Source organism: Globicephala melas, chromosome 14, assembly GCF_963455315.2.
Source record: "Globicephala melas chromosome 14, mGloMel1.2, whole genome shotgun sequence".
NCBI classification, from domain to species: domain Eukaryota; kingdom Metazoa; phylum Chordata; class Mammalia; order Artiodactyla; family Delphinidae; genus Globicephala; species Globicephala melas.
In genome coordinates, this window is record NC_083327.1 from 41,543,703 (window position 1) to 41,559,779 (window position 16,077).

The 16,077-nt window shown below is 44.0% G+C and overlaps 1 protein-coding gene across 2 annotated transcripts in view; it reads right to left on the bottom strand.

Moving 5' to 3' along the window:
• The window catches only part of FYN (FYN proto-oncogene, Src family tyrosine kinase), a 210,169-nt gene that overhangs the window by 181,014 nt on the left and 13,078 nt on the right, over positions 1-16,077 (bottom strand). For both annotated transcript variants that reach the window (XM_060283318.2, XM_030882814.3), the window contains exon 2: positions 2,308-2,347. The gene's annotated coding sequence lies outside the window, so the exon portion shown is untranslated. The remainder of the gene's footprint in view (positions 1-2,307; positions 2,348-16,077) is intronic.

Genomic DNA, 16,077 nt, shown 5'->3' on the forward strand with positions numbered 1-16,077 from the left:
TTACCAAAATGTTCGACTGAAAGAGAAAACCCGAAAATCTACTGGGAAAAAAACACACTCTGACATCAGTGATTTTTCTTCACTTGGGTTGGCTAACAGGCATCATTTACTTAAACAATGGAGGCGCACCCCGTACTAGATTCTTCCTGGCAGATATACATATAAATACAGGCAAAAAGAAGTTGGTATATCTGTACTCAACAGCCTTCTCCGAGCATTAGAAAAAGATTTTGGAATTGGAGCTTTTGAATTAGAGCTTTTAAAATAGTGAACTCCCCTTGGGCGGTTAAGTGTCTTTCAGGTCATTAACTCCTTGTCTGAGAGGGTACAGGCAGAGTCCTTCAGAGAAGCCCAAACTCACGCAGCCCAAGAAGCATTTCCCACCCCCCACTTAGCTTCTTTTATTCTAACTTCCCTCAGTACTTACAAACATCCAACCCACATGACAGGGTCGGTCACATTCATTCCTCTGTTAGACACTCACTGCTGCCAGAGTAGTACCTGGAGGTACAACGGATCAGGCTCTGCCTGAAAGGAGCTCCCAGCCAGCGACGGGCTGTGGCCAACAGTCACTTTTCTTTTTTGATTCAAGGCTCAAGTCAGAAAACGAAAAAAATATGTTTTGTGTTTTTAAGTTAAAAAATGAAGACTTTTACTTGGTCCTGGAAAAGAGACCACTTTCCTGATGAGAAAAATGAGGCTCAGAAAGGAGAGTAGACTCGCCTAAGATCTTAGAGCATGTCAACAGCAGAGCCGAAGCAAGAATTTAATCCATTCCACTCGGGGCTCCCCACCCCATTTACCAAGCCCTCTGGTCTGCCCGGTCCTTGGAACTCAACAGACACGCTTCCCGCATGAGCTGGACCTCCCTACCTAGTGGCTGTGGGATTCACGCTGGGCTGCATGAGGCCAGGCAAGCCCTGCAGCCTGGAACCAGGCACTTCCTGGGTACCCCCGCCCCCAAGGCGTTCTGCTGTTCTGTGCTATACCACCCTGGGGTGGCTCCTGGCGCCCAGAGGCTCCTCCTGCTGGGGGCCTGGCCTGGCCCAAGAGGGCCACAGTACTCACCCCCATAGGGAAGTCTCTGCCGACCCCTGGCTTCCACGGCCAAAACCTAACCGATGGTGGTTCTACAAAGGCTCCCTTCTGCTGGCCCTGACTAGAGCCCTTTTATTTCCCAGTCCCCTTGGTTTGTATGAGCTGAAAAGGCCAGGACTGAGAGGAGATCGCTAGGGGGCTGCATGGGGTCAAAGGTGAGGGGTTGCTCATAATTGGTGTCGAGCAACATTTCAGATAGTATACTTCCTCAACTTAAAACAAAGGTGCATTGTATGCAGACAGAATGGCTCCAGTTCAGGAGAAGAACCTCTCTCACACATAAATTCAAAATAAGAAATAACAACCAGGTCATTCTAGGATGATGAGGTGGCAGTCCCTGACTGGCCAGAGAACCAGTGAAAAATTACACCCAAGACGATGTGACTGGGCAATGGAGTCTGAAGCAGAAAGGGGTCCTATGGGTGGCTGGTGAGACCTGTGTAAGTACAGCCTTTCCTGGGAATCCAAGATGCCTGGGAGATGAGAGAAGCACAGGCAGAGAAGACTCGCCAGCATTCACAGAAAGAATGAAAACCCTGGTTCCTTCACACATCCCCTCCCTCCAGCAGCTTCTCTGGATGCCCAGCCCTCAGCCTGAGCTTCCAGAGCTCTTCTTGCACGGCTCTATCATATTGTGTAATCATTACCCGTGTATTATCCGTCACATTCATTTTTGTCTCAGCAGAGTCCAGCAAGGTGTCTAACACCCAGTGGGCAGCAACGTTAAGTGAATGAAAGCATGACCCGTTACACAGTGACTGCAATTCGAAGGTACAACTAGGGCAGCAGTAAGCAGCAGCCATCTGAGAGCAGAGGAAAAACCAACAATGAATGAACTACAGGGAAGCTCCCTTAAACAGAAGTCAGAGGGCTGCCCATCCCTCAGCAGCCCCTAAAGCAGCCACGGGACAGCTGTTCTGTTCTATTTCTGGGCTGGGGAGACATATCTTAGAGCTAAAACGTATGTTCCCATAATTATCAAAATTGAGTGTTACAAATAAGGGAAGGGGGAAAGTAGCAGGTTCACCTAAGTGAGCTAAGACTTTCTATATCATATACCAGCTCCATCTCCAACTCAACCTCTCTCTTAGAAACCTATGGGCTCAGCGTCACAATTCCAAGTTCAAAGTGGACAAAATCCTGGGTCCCAGTGGAAAACCTTTCTAATTTACAAGGCACATGCTCTTAGTACAAAACTTGCCAACTTACTTTTTCCACGTCTAGATCAGCATCCTTCTTCTTCAAAAAACTGTAAAAGAAAAAAAAAAAAAAAGACATCAGAAGAGAACCGAACACTCTTTGCCTGTAAACCACCCACAAAGCACCACCACAGAATTTTCATTTGCTGCAGACAATCAATTTGCCCACAATTTTTTTTTCTTGTTCACACAATTGTTGTGAAGTCACACTTGCTACAAACACCTGCCTGCAACTGCAAAGACCTGGCCCCATACCACCAAAGGAAGCCAGCATGAGATCTTAACTTTTCAGAGCCAGGAAAAATAGGGATGGAGGTCTTGAGTGTGTACACACACACACACACACACACACACACACACACACACACACACACACACACCTTCTTCAGAGTGCCTACAAGTCATCCATAGCTGGGACACACTGAAAATGTGTCTCCAAGGTCTTGTTCAACTTACCTCTTGGCTTAAATCTCCCCTTTGTCCCCAGACCCTATCTGCTCCACTTCCTATCTGACTGCGGGTGCGCCTCACTGTCAAACAGCCTTCTTGGGATGCCCCTGTTTTCCCATTAGCTGGGGCTCCCCGCTCCAGGAGGCCTGCCAACCCACCAACCTGCACAACTTGTCCATGGAAATCTAGTCCCAAGATCACCTTAGAACCTTGTGTCAAGCCCCTGGCACAGCTGATGCTGCCTCTGACGGCACCCATGCCCACTTCACATGAATCTTTAAAGTGCCAGGCGCAGGGTGGCAGACCTCCAGCTTGCTCATGCACTCTGCCTACAACCTGCCAGTATTACGGTACCTCATTTATTATTTGTGATTTTAGCTGTTCGAACAAAGCTTCAGTTTTAATAAGGTGTCTAAAGAGAACAATAACAATGGTTGAATGGAATTACATTGACAGCAGTATGTTAGGGCAGAAAGTAAAAGGTGTGAGAAATCTGGAAGAAAAAAAGCAGAAACAATTTTTCCTATCTTAGTAGAGACTCAAAGTTGTTTTCAGTATGATTCTTAGCATCTTTCTTCCTGGTCAATGGTTTAAAATACCCCCATCATAAATTACCATCCCTATCAAAACCACCACCCCGCCTCCCTACACACAAAAGAGAATTTTTGCACTGTTTGAAAGACTGTGTAATTAACAGTCACATCTTTGTTTCGTTTAATCAAAGATGACTCAGAATGAAGGGAAGAAAAAATGACCATGGGGAAGAGAATTAAAAACTCATATATTGTCTTCTGCAGAGGGGCATTCAAATCATGAACTCACTGCAGACACGCCAGAGGAGCAGCACGGAGGCTGGAGGGAGAGGACACGCTAACGAGCTCGCCACAGCCCGCACCTCAGCAACCCACAACCCCCATCTCTTCCTTGCTTCTGAGACATGCTGTCTTGTCCTACCAAACAGGCAATATATGCTTTTTCTTCTGGCTCACCCACTGGGGATCTAGACACTGTTGAGCTGTAAAAAAAATAAAATAAAAAGGGAATTCCCTCTGTCCAGAAATTTCAACTGGCCTCCCTATAACCAGCAAAGAGTAAGTCAGTACTATGAGAACTTTTCACCAAAGGGAACATCTATACAGTAGAAGTCTGACTTCCACTCTTGAACCCTTTAGGAAGGCTGTCATTCTGATTTATAAAATGGAATGTTCTCATATGCAAGGTGAAAGATTCCTTCATCTGCCACAGAAAGAGCAGTTGGAGAATCGTTACCCTTTTCCAAAGTAGTGAGGAAACTTCGCCTCTCCCATGCACACAGCACAACTGCAGTCACACAGGATACCCAGTTCAGCAACAGGCTCTGAACGAATGAGCCTTCACTCCACGCTACCAAAAGGCAAACTGAAAAGCTGCTTGTAGCTGCTGGCTCACTACTACACGAGGAATCTTACCCATACGCACATATATGCGGCATCATCCAATTTCTTTTTCAGGCTTACTAAACAGATCGAGCTAATTAACAAAGACAATACATATACGTATCACCCTGCAGCCAGAGCCCAGAAGGATGTCACAGCGTTAACCTCAAAGTCTCCCAGCAAGCGCACACGGCCTGAGATATTTTTAGGCGCCAGCTCCATTGTTTCAAAGAGGATACGGATGGATGAAATAGAATTGCCTGAAAGTAAAATTCACGTGGTAACCCATTTTGAATGAAGAGTGGCATTAGTTTTTAAAACCAGTTCTATCTTTCTTAAATAAAGGCTGTTTCTGAAAGGTCGAGAGTAAGTAAATTTTGGTCATCAAATGTTTAGGTGAAATAGAGGTAACATTTTATTTCAATGGCTCCTCTATTTAAAAACTTGACCAATTATTCTCCTACTTTATCTGTTTTCTAAACCTAGATTATTGCAATATCCAAGTTTTAAGATTCTAACACTTAAGGCAAGATAGACACCTCCCTCCCCATATGTGTGTATGTGTGTTTACAAATATAGATATGCATATGTGTTTATACAGATATTTTAAATAGTTGACTATTTTGATATAAATGTATTCAGTGGTGGGCTTGTGGGCATTAGGGCATGTTCCATGCTTTTATTCTTCCTGCTGAAGTAGTGCTGATGTTTTGTTTGAGAACATCACTGAAGTGACCCAGATTCCCCACTGGAAAAGGCAGATCCAGAAATGCTGCAAATGTGTGACTGACTGCAGGAATGGAAGCCGAAGGACGAGGGCTGGACCCAGAACGAACCACTCCCCACTCTTCAGATCAGCTCAAGTCCTCCCTCGTTGGCGGAATACACAAAGATTTTTATTTTTAGAGAAAACTCTAAGAACAACACTGAGAAACCCTCAGCTTTGAGTTCCCTCTTGATATAGCCATCCCCCTGCCTCCACTGCTCTCCTATTTCCACCTACACACCTTGCGATAGCACAGTGCTGGCAGAGGAATAACCAGGCCCGGCAAAGGGGCACTGGCCACATGTTCGGAGAATGGCAAGCGACTTGGCAGTGCACGGGGGTGGCTGAGGACGGTGGAAGGCTGGTGGGAGAAAGGTGGGACGTTAAGGCAGAGGCCACGTGGTGAGAGACAGCATACACCAGCTCAGAAGTCAGGCAGTGAGGGGCACACTTCTGCACCCATCAGTATATCCTCAATCCGCTTCTATCCCAGGAAAGGGCAGAAAAATAGATCCAGCCCCCAGCATATTCCTGGCACTGGACTAAGCATCGTCATTCCAGTCTCACCCACTGTGCTGGGTAAGTAGAAACTTCTCCTAACTGGCCTTCAGGGCTCAGGACAGAATCACTTTCCTGCACCTGTTTCCCTTTGGTCCCACTTCTCTGAAGAACTGGATTTCATCTCCAGTGTGTTCCTACAGCACTTCATGCACTACCTGTTTCCCTGCCTCTCCTGCTCGAACGCTGGCTCATCTGTGGCCAGGATGGCACTGAGTACAGCGCCTGCCGCATCACAGGCACTTGGGCCGCCTCTGCAGATGGAGGGGTGAAGGGTTGAGAGGGGCAGTGGCAGGGTGACTAATGAAAAACTGACCAGCAGAAATAAAGGAAATGATGCACTGTTGGTGGGAATGTAAATTGATACAGCCACTGTGGAGAACAGTATGGAGATTCCTTAAAAAGCTACAAATAGAACTACCATATGACCCAGCAATCCCACTACTGGGCATATACCCTGAGAAAACCATAATTCAAAAAGAGTCATGTACCAAAATGTTCATTGCAGCTCTATTTACAATAGCCCAGAGATGGAAACAACCTAAGTGTCCATCATCGGATGAATGGATAAAGAAGATGTGGCACATATATACAATGGAATATTACTCAGCCATAAAAAGCGACGAAATTGAGCTATTTGTAATGAGGTGGATAGACCTAGAGTCTGTCATACAGAGTGAAGTAAGTCAGAAAGAGAGAGACAAATACCGTATGCTAACACATATATATGGAATTTAAGAAAAAAAAATGTCATGAAAAACCTACGGGTGAAACAGGAATAAAGACACAGACTTACTAGAGAATGGACTTGAGGCTATGGGGAGGGGGAAGGGTAAACGGTGACAAAGCGATAAAGAGGCATGGACATATATACACTACCAAACGTAAGGTAGATAGCTAGTGGGAAGCAGCCGCATAGCACAGGGAGATCAGCTCGGTGCTTTGTGACCGCCTGGAGGGGGGGATAGGGAGGGTGGGAGGGAGGGAGACGCAAGCGGGAAGAGATATGGGAACATATGTATATATATAACTGATTCATTTTGTTGTGAAGCTGAAACTAATATACCATTGTAAAGCAATTATACTCCAATAAAGATGTTTAAAAAGAAAAAAAAAAAAGAAATAAAGGAAATGAAACCACGCTGCATCAGGCTGACCCGCTGCCTCCTGCACATACGAGCAGAGTGGGTACTGGGGAAGGGGTGTAGAAACCCAGGGTGCACCCACATACCAGGCACACATACACACATAACCAGAAGACAACCTGTTCTTTAAATTTAGTCCTGTGTCTTTAGCTACAAATAAAGGACAAAGATCCAATCTGGAGATTCTACTGTTATTATTATTATTTTTTTTTGCGGTACGCGTGCCTCTCACTGTTGTGACCTCTCCCGTTGTGGGGCACGGGCTCCAGACGCGCAGGCTCAGCGGCCATGGCTCATGGGCCCAGCCACTCCGCGGCATGCGGGATCTTCCCCGACCGGGGCACGAACCCGTGTCCCCTGCATCGGCAGGCGGACTCTCAACCACTGCGCCACCAGGGAAGCCCTGCTGTTATTTTTAATATTACCCAGTGTTTCCTTTCTACTTAAAAAAAAAGTTACTGGGAAACCATTCAATACATTAGAATCACTATGATTCAATACATTAGAATCATAATCACGTCTTGTATAAGGTGGAGATTTAAGGAAGGGCCATGATGAATCCAAGATTTAAATCATGGTCCAGGCTTCTGTTTGATTATTTTAAGAAATGGACGATTGAGAGAGAAATGAGGGATACTTTTCTCCTGCCACAGAGTCTCCTCTATTCCCAGTTCAACCCTTTTTACTACTTGCAAAAGACTTAAAATATTCATTGACCTGCCAAAAAACATCTGCACGTTACTAGACACGTCTCCACATATTCACGTCTGAATGGCTTCTTTCTGCTCCAACGATCACAGATCTATTCAATCAAAACTCAAGTGAGAACTCAGAGCTGTACGTGGTGTAATGTCAGTGGCGACTGAGGATAAAATGGCCATTTGATAGCAGCTTCCATAGCGAGCGTGTCAACAGGGACAGTGTTCCTTCGGTTATTCTTAACTTAGGATCCAAGGCACAAAAAAGACCAGGCAGGGCCAGACTCTGCCACAATTCCAAAGAAAGCTGAGACACATACAGAGTGCACACAGAAGCGCCTCAATGTTCTCTGGCGAAGGGGGGCGGGGGATCCTGGCTCCCTGCCTGCAGCCCGGGAACAGGCCCACTCTCACAGTGGGCACCCGGGGCCTCCACAGCTGCACACAGACACGCAGGGCACCACGATCTGCTGTGCGCCCCACAGCTGGGGCAGGCCCCGGGACGGGACCCAGCTCAAACAAGGCCTTCCGTTGTGGCGTATTCCTCATGGCCCCGTTTCCCCAGGAAAAAATGTTTTTTCCTCTGGCCATTCATTCTGGCCCCAGACGAGCTCATTCTCCCGTGTCTTCCTGCACACGTGAACCTTCTAACAAGGTCCGAGATGGCAGCAAAGGTGTGAGATGGCAGCACCTGCCACTCTTCTCCCACCTTACCCAACCCTAGTAAGGGCACAAGGATACGTGCACGTTCAGAATGGTGAGGGGCACAGGGCAGTGAAGAGCCTGGGAACAAGTCGATGCCACGTCCAAGGGCATCTTCAGCACCCTGACATCAAGGGGACCCCGGAGGAATTCAAAGGAAAGGGGCTAGTCTTGGGGAGGACAGCAAAGGTGGCTGGAGAACACCCTTGAGTCTCCCACATAAGGAAGACATCATGGGCCTCGGCCAATGTCGGATACACTTTGTTCTACTACCTCATTCTTATTTCTTTTGTATAAATATTCACTCACCTCACTGAAAATCTGCAAACTCTGGGACCCCTGTGATGACGGAGCTTTCACCTCCGGCCAGTGTTTCTACGCACATATAAAAGTTACCCCTAGTGGAGCGCTGCCATCCTGCCTGTCACAACCGACAGCACACATAACCTTCTGAGAGAAACAAACAGGAGGGGGAGGCACCTCAAGTATGAACAATGTACCCAGTACAATTAACTGCAGGGTCTACTGCAAGCAGTAAGGCACAAGCGTAGGCTCTACCACCCAATGATCCCTCTCACCACTATGAATTACGCTCCAAAACACAGAATTTTGGTCCACAGCCAGGGAGGAAGCAGTTGGCTTGGAAACCAAGTTCTGTCCTAGCTCTGCTGTTTATTTGCTCTGCGATTGGGCAAAGGGAGAGGGTACACCAACAGTCACATATTAAACAACCCACAGGGGCCGGGCAGGTAAAAGAAATGAATGGAGCAGGTGAGACGGGGCTGGGGTGAGCTGAAGTGCCCTGCCCCATCCCAAGAGGACAGCTGCAGCACTGCCTTGGGAGGGCTGTTATCATGAGGGAAGGCAGGCTCAGTTTTGCCAGACCTTCCAATTTTTTGTTTTCTTTCAAGAGAAGCTGGAAATCTCAGTTTTTATACAAAAGTGCCCAACTTTTAAATGTTGGTTTAAATTTTTAAAATGCACCATGTGGTCCAACAAAACATAAATGAGGGTATCGTACAGCCCATAGACTGGTTTGCTATCTTTGTAAGTCATAAGAGCTATCCCTTGGTTTCTCTTTCTGTTAAATAGGAAGTTGATTTCTATCTGCCCACGACTTGGGGTTTATTTAAGAGCACAAAAGGGGTTTTTATTATCATATAACAAAAAATCCAAGTACATTCAGATGCACGAAGCAGGGTAACCCAATCTCTTATTTTTTTAAAAAAACCAGGGTTTACACAAACGCTCACACCTGGGGCTTGATGTTTTGTAGAATTATTGGAAATGTATACTTCTACATGATAGCTTCTAAAAAAACAAAAGAGGTAAATTGTAATAGTCTTAGAGGATGAGGGGTGAGTAAGTGGAGTGAGTGGTGGGGTAAAAGCTTGCTTGGAATGGCTTTGATTTTTTTAACAAATGCTATGTGGAGACCAGTAGTGGAGACAGCCCTCTCGAGCAGCTCTGCCATCAAGGGCAGCAGGGATGTGAGGTGGCTGCCACAGGAGAACACGAGGCGAAGATAACATATTTAAAAAATGGATGAAATTATAAATGTGTGTATGTTGATGGAATGAACATGTTAAAGCAAACAGACAAGCAAGCAAAAAAAAAAAAAATCCAAGTACTAACTAAAAGAACTGTGTCAGCAAAATACTAGACAGTGTTGGGTGCAGTAAAAATTTTATTAGTAAGAGTTAAAAAGCCAAGATCTAGTTATACAGGTTTTCCTAAACAAGAAGTCAGAAAAAAAAGAAAAAAATCTTTACTACAACACACACTGTCCCACATTTTACACTGTGCCATTTCTGTATTTGTCCTTTTTAGCCTACTTCTAGCAGAGTCTCTCTCTTTGCTAAAATACATTAGTTGCCATGGAAACGATGTCATAGTGCGTAAAACCATTTACTGTCCTTGGAAAGGCATTCGTGATAAAACTGAACGGCAGCATGTTTTAAAAAGAGATCCAACAGAAAGCAGTTGTGTCAGAACACAAGATCTCAAAATTGTGACTTCAAAGTATTCCTCCACCACCACTGTCACATGGCCCTGTTTCCCCCAAATCAACCAGAGAAGCACTTTTCCCTGTTACAGACACCAAGTATATGCAAAACAAAATCTCTGACCTAATGCTGGAGAAAACAATAGACTCACTAGAATTCACACTTGCCTCCCTGGGTGGAGGGAGGGGGCGGGAGGGGGATGGGAGACTGCAGAATCAGGATAGTTTGGAGGCATCATAACATCTCTGCTAGCGGGTATGATTTAGTCCTGTGCTACATTCTGCTGTCCAACTTTGTTATCAGAGGTAGAAATAATGTTCAGGACATAGAGATTGAGACTTGTATTCCTTATCCCCAAAGATTAGCAAGACACTCCCTCTTTTTTCCTTTCATCAACTCAAATCATATTCACTCCTTTGAGAAAATACATTGAGCATCTCTCATGTACCACACTGGGGAAGAAAACAGACAGGCGAGGTACATGGCACCAGGAAGCTTAAAATCTAGCGGGGCCAGCTGGGTGGGTGGGAGCTTAAGAGGCTTCCTGGGCCATGTGAAAAGCTCGACTTTATTCCAACTCAAGAGGACGGCACTGAGGGTTGTTACCCAGCAATGTGGTCTCAGTGGATTTTTAAAAGCTTGCTCAGCTGTGGGACGGGAGCCAACAGTAGAGGAGGGCAGAGTGGTAGTGTTATCAGAACAGCCTGGCCCAAAGAGGACAGTACAAAGCAGACGGAGAAATGTGATCTCTAACTAGGGTGACCTTAGGCCATGGCTTGTCTGTGAAAGCGCTAGATTACACCCATTGTCCCAGCAGCCTGTCAGATGAAGCTTTTGTCCAGATGTTTCATTTTTTAAACCAAGGACTGTTATTAAGAGTTGCATTAAAATGCACCAAGACTGGCTTCAGCCATGGTCTTGCCTACCAGTGATGAGACAACTGCACAGTGAAGAGAATTTTCTTTCTTACGTGTGATTAAGTCTGAATGGTAACCAATGACAATCCACCTCCTTTCCTGTCCTTTTCCAATCTTGGCTGCAGTAAATACCTCTCTTTCAAGGAAAACAGGCAGGATGCTCACCAATAAAATAAAGAGCAGTTGGACACGAGCAGCTGGGGCAGCTAACTCCTCCCATTCTCAATTGGTAGAGTCCCTGCCAGACACTGGATGTACTGACCAGTTGTGCTGACCCCTACTGCAGCCTGAGATGCACAAAACACTGGTCAGAAGGATCCATGGGAAACAGAAAATTACAAGTTAGGTGTCTGTGAAATATTTGCAGGAAACAGACCTTTTCAAGAATGGTGTGAATGCTCTCATTACAGTGTTTTTGTCATTTATCTATTGTTACTCTATTTTACTTTGCAATATCCTCTTCAGCAGCAATGGACTGAAAAAGAAAAAACTGCAAATTAAATGAAAAATTACTGAATTTTTGTTTGTTTAAGAAAGCTGACGATGTTAGCTGGCACAAAGTGTTCATTGGTATTATTCACCATGGTATCCTTAATGATATCATTCACTAGATAAGTCCAGTCTGCTGAAGAAGCATCAGTAACTACTTCAAATGTTAACAGTTATTGTAACAAGACTGTGCCCAAGGATGACAATTCAACACAGGCAGCTATGGAAGGTTCACTGACACAGCACTCTAGGAAGCATGACTTTTCCTTTAGATCAAATGCTATTCTATGTTGATTCCGCATATTTTTAAGTTCAGGTTTTTTTTGTGCACATAGGAAAAGTGAAGTGAGAGCTTTAATGTGTTGGTTTCATTAGCAGAAGAAAACACCACACAAATGATTCCAGTTGTATGTTAGTATTAACAGGTGTTTTAAACAGAAGAATCAATTAATTTCAATTATGGTTTGATTTTTTTCCCCCATCTATTTCCTGGGATCAAAATGAAGCTGGTGGAAGTTCATTCTGTCACAGATGCAACATTTCATGCTAGTGTGACTGCTACTGTCATTTGTCAAAAGTTTAACACGAGATGAAATTATTTGATTTTGCAGAATACAAATACAAATTTTGTGATGCTATAAATAATTGTCCTTACTAAATCAAGAAATCTATGGAGCAGAAAGTTATTTGACGTGGGTGTGGCATACGCACAATTCATAACTGCATTCAAACAAGTGGCTATATCCTACCAACTCAAAATAAACTATAAATGCAGAAATTGATAAATAGTTAGAAAAACTGGAACTCTGAAATTTTTGTGATAAAGTGCTTTGTGAATACAAAAAACACTTCAGCATGGTAGTACACGCCTTCTATTTGCCGCCTGTCATCATCAACTAGGTTTTAGAAATGTTTGAGAAATGACTCTCTAAGTCAACCTAAGTGTGCCATGCTGGTATGTGGATGAATCCTGTAAAGTCTGGGTGTGTTCTGTTGCAAAACAGTTGGAAATCTTTGCTCAAAGTAGTGAATGAAGTGCCAAAACACTTCAGCTTTTAAAAAGCATTTAACAAAGTGCAGTTACTGAAAACAAGGCTTGTGGAGAGGAAGATGTTAAAATTTATCCCAACAAAAGCAAAGGAAGCCACTAAACACATTAGACAATTCAGTGTCCAAGATTTAATTCTGAAACAGTATTACAGATATTTTGGAGTATCTCAACTTGTGGCAATGTTTTGATGATGTTCCTGGTTTTAACTGGATACATTTATATTCTGTACCACAATGGAGTGAAATTATGAATGATCTATGATTTTGTGTCACCTAAATGTGATAAAGCATTCAAAAGGACCACAGGGGGACTTATTTTCATGAGTTTTGCCTTATAAAATTATTTATTCAAGATAAGAATCCTGAATGGGGGTAAAAGAGCTGTGAAAATACTTGGGCTAAAATGTTCACACATTTCGGTGTGGAAAAAAAAAGTTATTTTGAGAAAAGCCTCCATTTAGCAGAATTTGCTCTGAGCTTATGTGCATCTGTAGAAAGAGTTATTTTCTCAGTTAAAAATATTGTGATGTATACATAAATGCGAATTGAAGACAGTAATAGTTTCAAGTATTAACTATAAAACACAACTTTGAAGGAAATTGCAGGCAACTCTATGAGAATTAAAAACAATTCATCCTTTATAAAATAACACTGACATGAGAATTAAAGACATATGGCTGAAAAACTGGCTAAAGTGAGTGAATATGTACCAAGAATAATTATCATCTTATGTTCTTTTTCTTGTTTAGATAACCAGTATAAAAAGATTTTTTTTGCTCTAATGTATAGGGACATGTTTTTAAGTTTTAGGAATTTTATTTTTGAGAAGATTGTGAATAAAACTATTTCATAGGTCAAAAATATTATGAAAATGATATCAGTTAATAAATCAGCACTTTTTTTTCAAGTTCTATAATTTAAATTATTTTAGTGACTCCTTTCAAAAAATGTTATGGTCCCCTAGCCCTCGCTCTCTTGGCTCCCCCAAGAGATGAGAGAAAATATGAGATGTATTTATGTTTTGAGAAGATGTGTTCAAAGTGTCGCCGTAATTTTCTAGTAGGAAAATACAAAAAGCAGTATCCCAACAGGCAACTTTCCACCTGACTCCGCCCCACCAAACGTATGCTTTTTAAAGCAAAACGGAAGACTTCCCTTCCAAAATTACTAGGCATTTCAAGAAACAGCAGGTTTTAAAACATCCTCTTAAATGCAACATCATCCTCGTATGACTGTCGGAGACAAAATGTATTCAAAAAGAGCTAACTGGTTTTTTTCCCCCTCTCTCATTTGAGTGTTCTGGTAACTACTTATGAATTATACTTGGAAATGAATCCCTTCATAAACTCATGCTTTATTTAGTACATGAGGATTGAATAAAAATGAACTGCTTCTCCCCTTATAGTCTGTCAGAGACTGTAATTTCTAGTATTCACCCTGATACATTTAAAATATGGAACTAAAGGATCACACCCCGTAAGAATTACCTTCGAGTCTCCAGCATCCCAGTTAAGTTCATTAGAGAAAGGCCTGAAATGCTGATACTTTCCATTGACCTGAGACTCCATGGCAACCGAGGTCCTTCCTTCCAGGACACGGGAAGGAAGTGCCGCCAACTAAACAATGGGAAGCCCAAGTTCCCCACTGCACTTTGGAATATCTGGTGGACAACTCTGCTCCTTGAGAGGACAGATCTTCACACTTCTTGCCCAAAATGAACCTAATACAGGTAGGCTAAGCCACAATTTACCCAAAGGAAAAAGCATATTATAGGAATACAAGTAAGCAAATTTGCCACCATCACCATCACCATCATCATCCTGTTAAAATACAGCTCAAATGCAACGCAGAAGGTTTGAAACGTATACTTCCTACTCAGCTGCATACATTTCTCCATAGTTGAATTCAACTTGATCATGACCACTGCATTTCTGCTGATGGTAGAAAAAACAATCTCGCTACTTCAAGATAACTTGCTCTTCAGATTTAAAATTTTCGTTGCTTCAGGGCAATTAGTCAAATTGAGCTCATCTCAGACTGCCTCTCAGGGCTGTGTTCCTTTTCAAAAGGGCTGTGTTCCTTTTCCTCTCCCTCCTTCCCCAAGGGGGAAGATTAGAGACCACCACATGATGGGGCGAGGACCTGGTCCAGGCACTGCCCTCTAAGCCCTCACTGGCCTCCCTGGGATGTCTCATCCCTTTGTTTTGGGTGCTAGCCTGGTTCTGCTGATGTGATTGGTGGAAACCTGCAGCCAGTCTTCAGCCTGGCCCAGTTCATTCTGTGCCCTCTTCAACCTGACCCGGGGACTCGCCCGCCCAGCTCCTGCAGCACCTCCGCATTTGTCCTAGGGGGCCTGCAGGATTGTTGGGATTTCTCTTACATCACACGTAAGCTTTGGGAAATGAGGGGAAGGCATATCACCTCAGGGCTGTCTCTGCCTAAATATGCCCCAATGCAGGGTCCACTCCAATGTGGCTTCCTTCCAGATAACCAGATGGGGGCGGGGCAGATTCTCCTCCGCCCACCTGGAGTGCGGCATCTCAGTGACCCATTCATTTTTTATCTCTAGCCTCCTCCAAATCTCTACAAACTCCATCCTCCAACCCAGGAAGGCACTTCCTCCTTCCTGCAGCCTCCCCATCCTGCGTGGCTGACTGTACAATACACGCCACGTCTTCTGAGATCTGGCTCCTCGGAATCCGCAAATCACTTTGCTTCTAACAAAGCCTGCCTCTCTTAAATGAAGGCCTGGGCTAACTCTGGTCTCCAAACATGCCTCAAGGTCCTGTTTTGGAAGTCAAAAGCTGAACAATGTCTTCTTTGTCTTAGGCCATACTCTGTCCTTCCCCCGAAGTAATGGAATCCTCTGCCTCAATGGGGGAGACTAACAGGGCAACAAGAATTAGAAGGAAGGGAAAGTAAATTGAATACTAGTTCAAAGTATTATCCCCACTGAACCAGCTGGTCATAATGCAAGTTCTCAGAGGTCCCAGAACACTCATCCAGGATTTTTAAAAAGTGCAACATACTGACATGTCATTTTTCTAGAAGATACCATTTATACATAATTTGAACCAAGGGCAAAAAGGGAACTATGGCTTCCATTTTCTTGAATTCTTTATATAGGAATTATTGCCCTTGATCTCTATTCTACTGTTGAGTGGATCCATTCAACAGGAAGCCACCTTGTTCAGCATCGTTTAGAACTCTCCACCTCCTGGGTTTCTTCTTCCCAGGGCCTTCTCGCCTTTGCCTCTCCTCCTCCGTATATGATGGGTGTGTTCACCCATCATATCCCTAAAAGCTCAGGCCCTTCCTTGCCTTATCCGTCATCCCAATTCCAGCTCACTCCCCTATCCAGCGTGAACCCTACTTTCAGATAATTCAACTGATGCTTTATCTCTTAGAACATCTTCTTCATTTGACTATTCAAACCAACTCTCACCACAAGGTCAGATTTTCCATTCCAGAGTGACAAGTACTACCAAGCAAAGTCACAAAACTGGGCTAAAGGGACCCATTAAAAATACTTACAAATTCCATAGGAGCCTCACTATTTCTCTGTAATACTTTTTATCCATCTA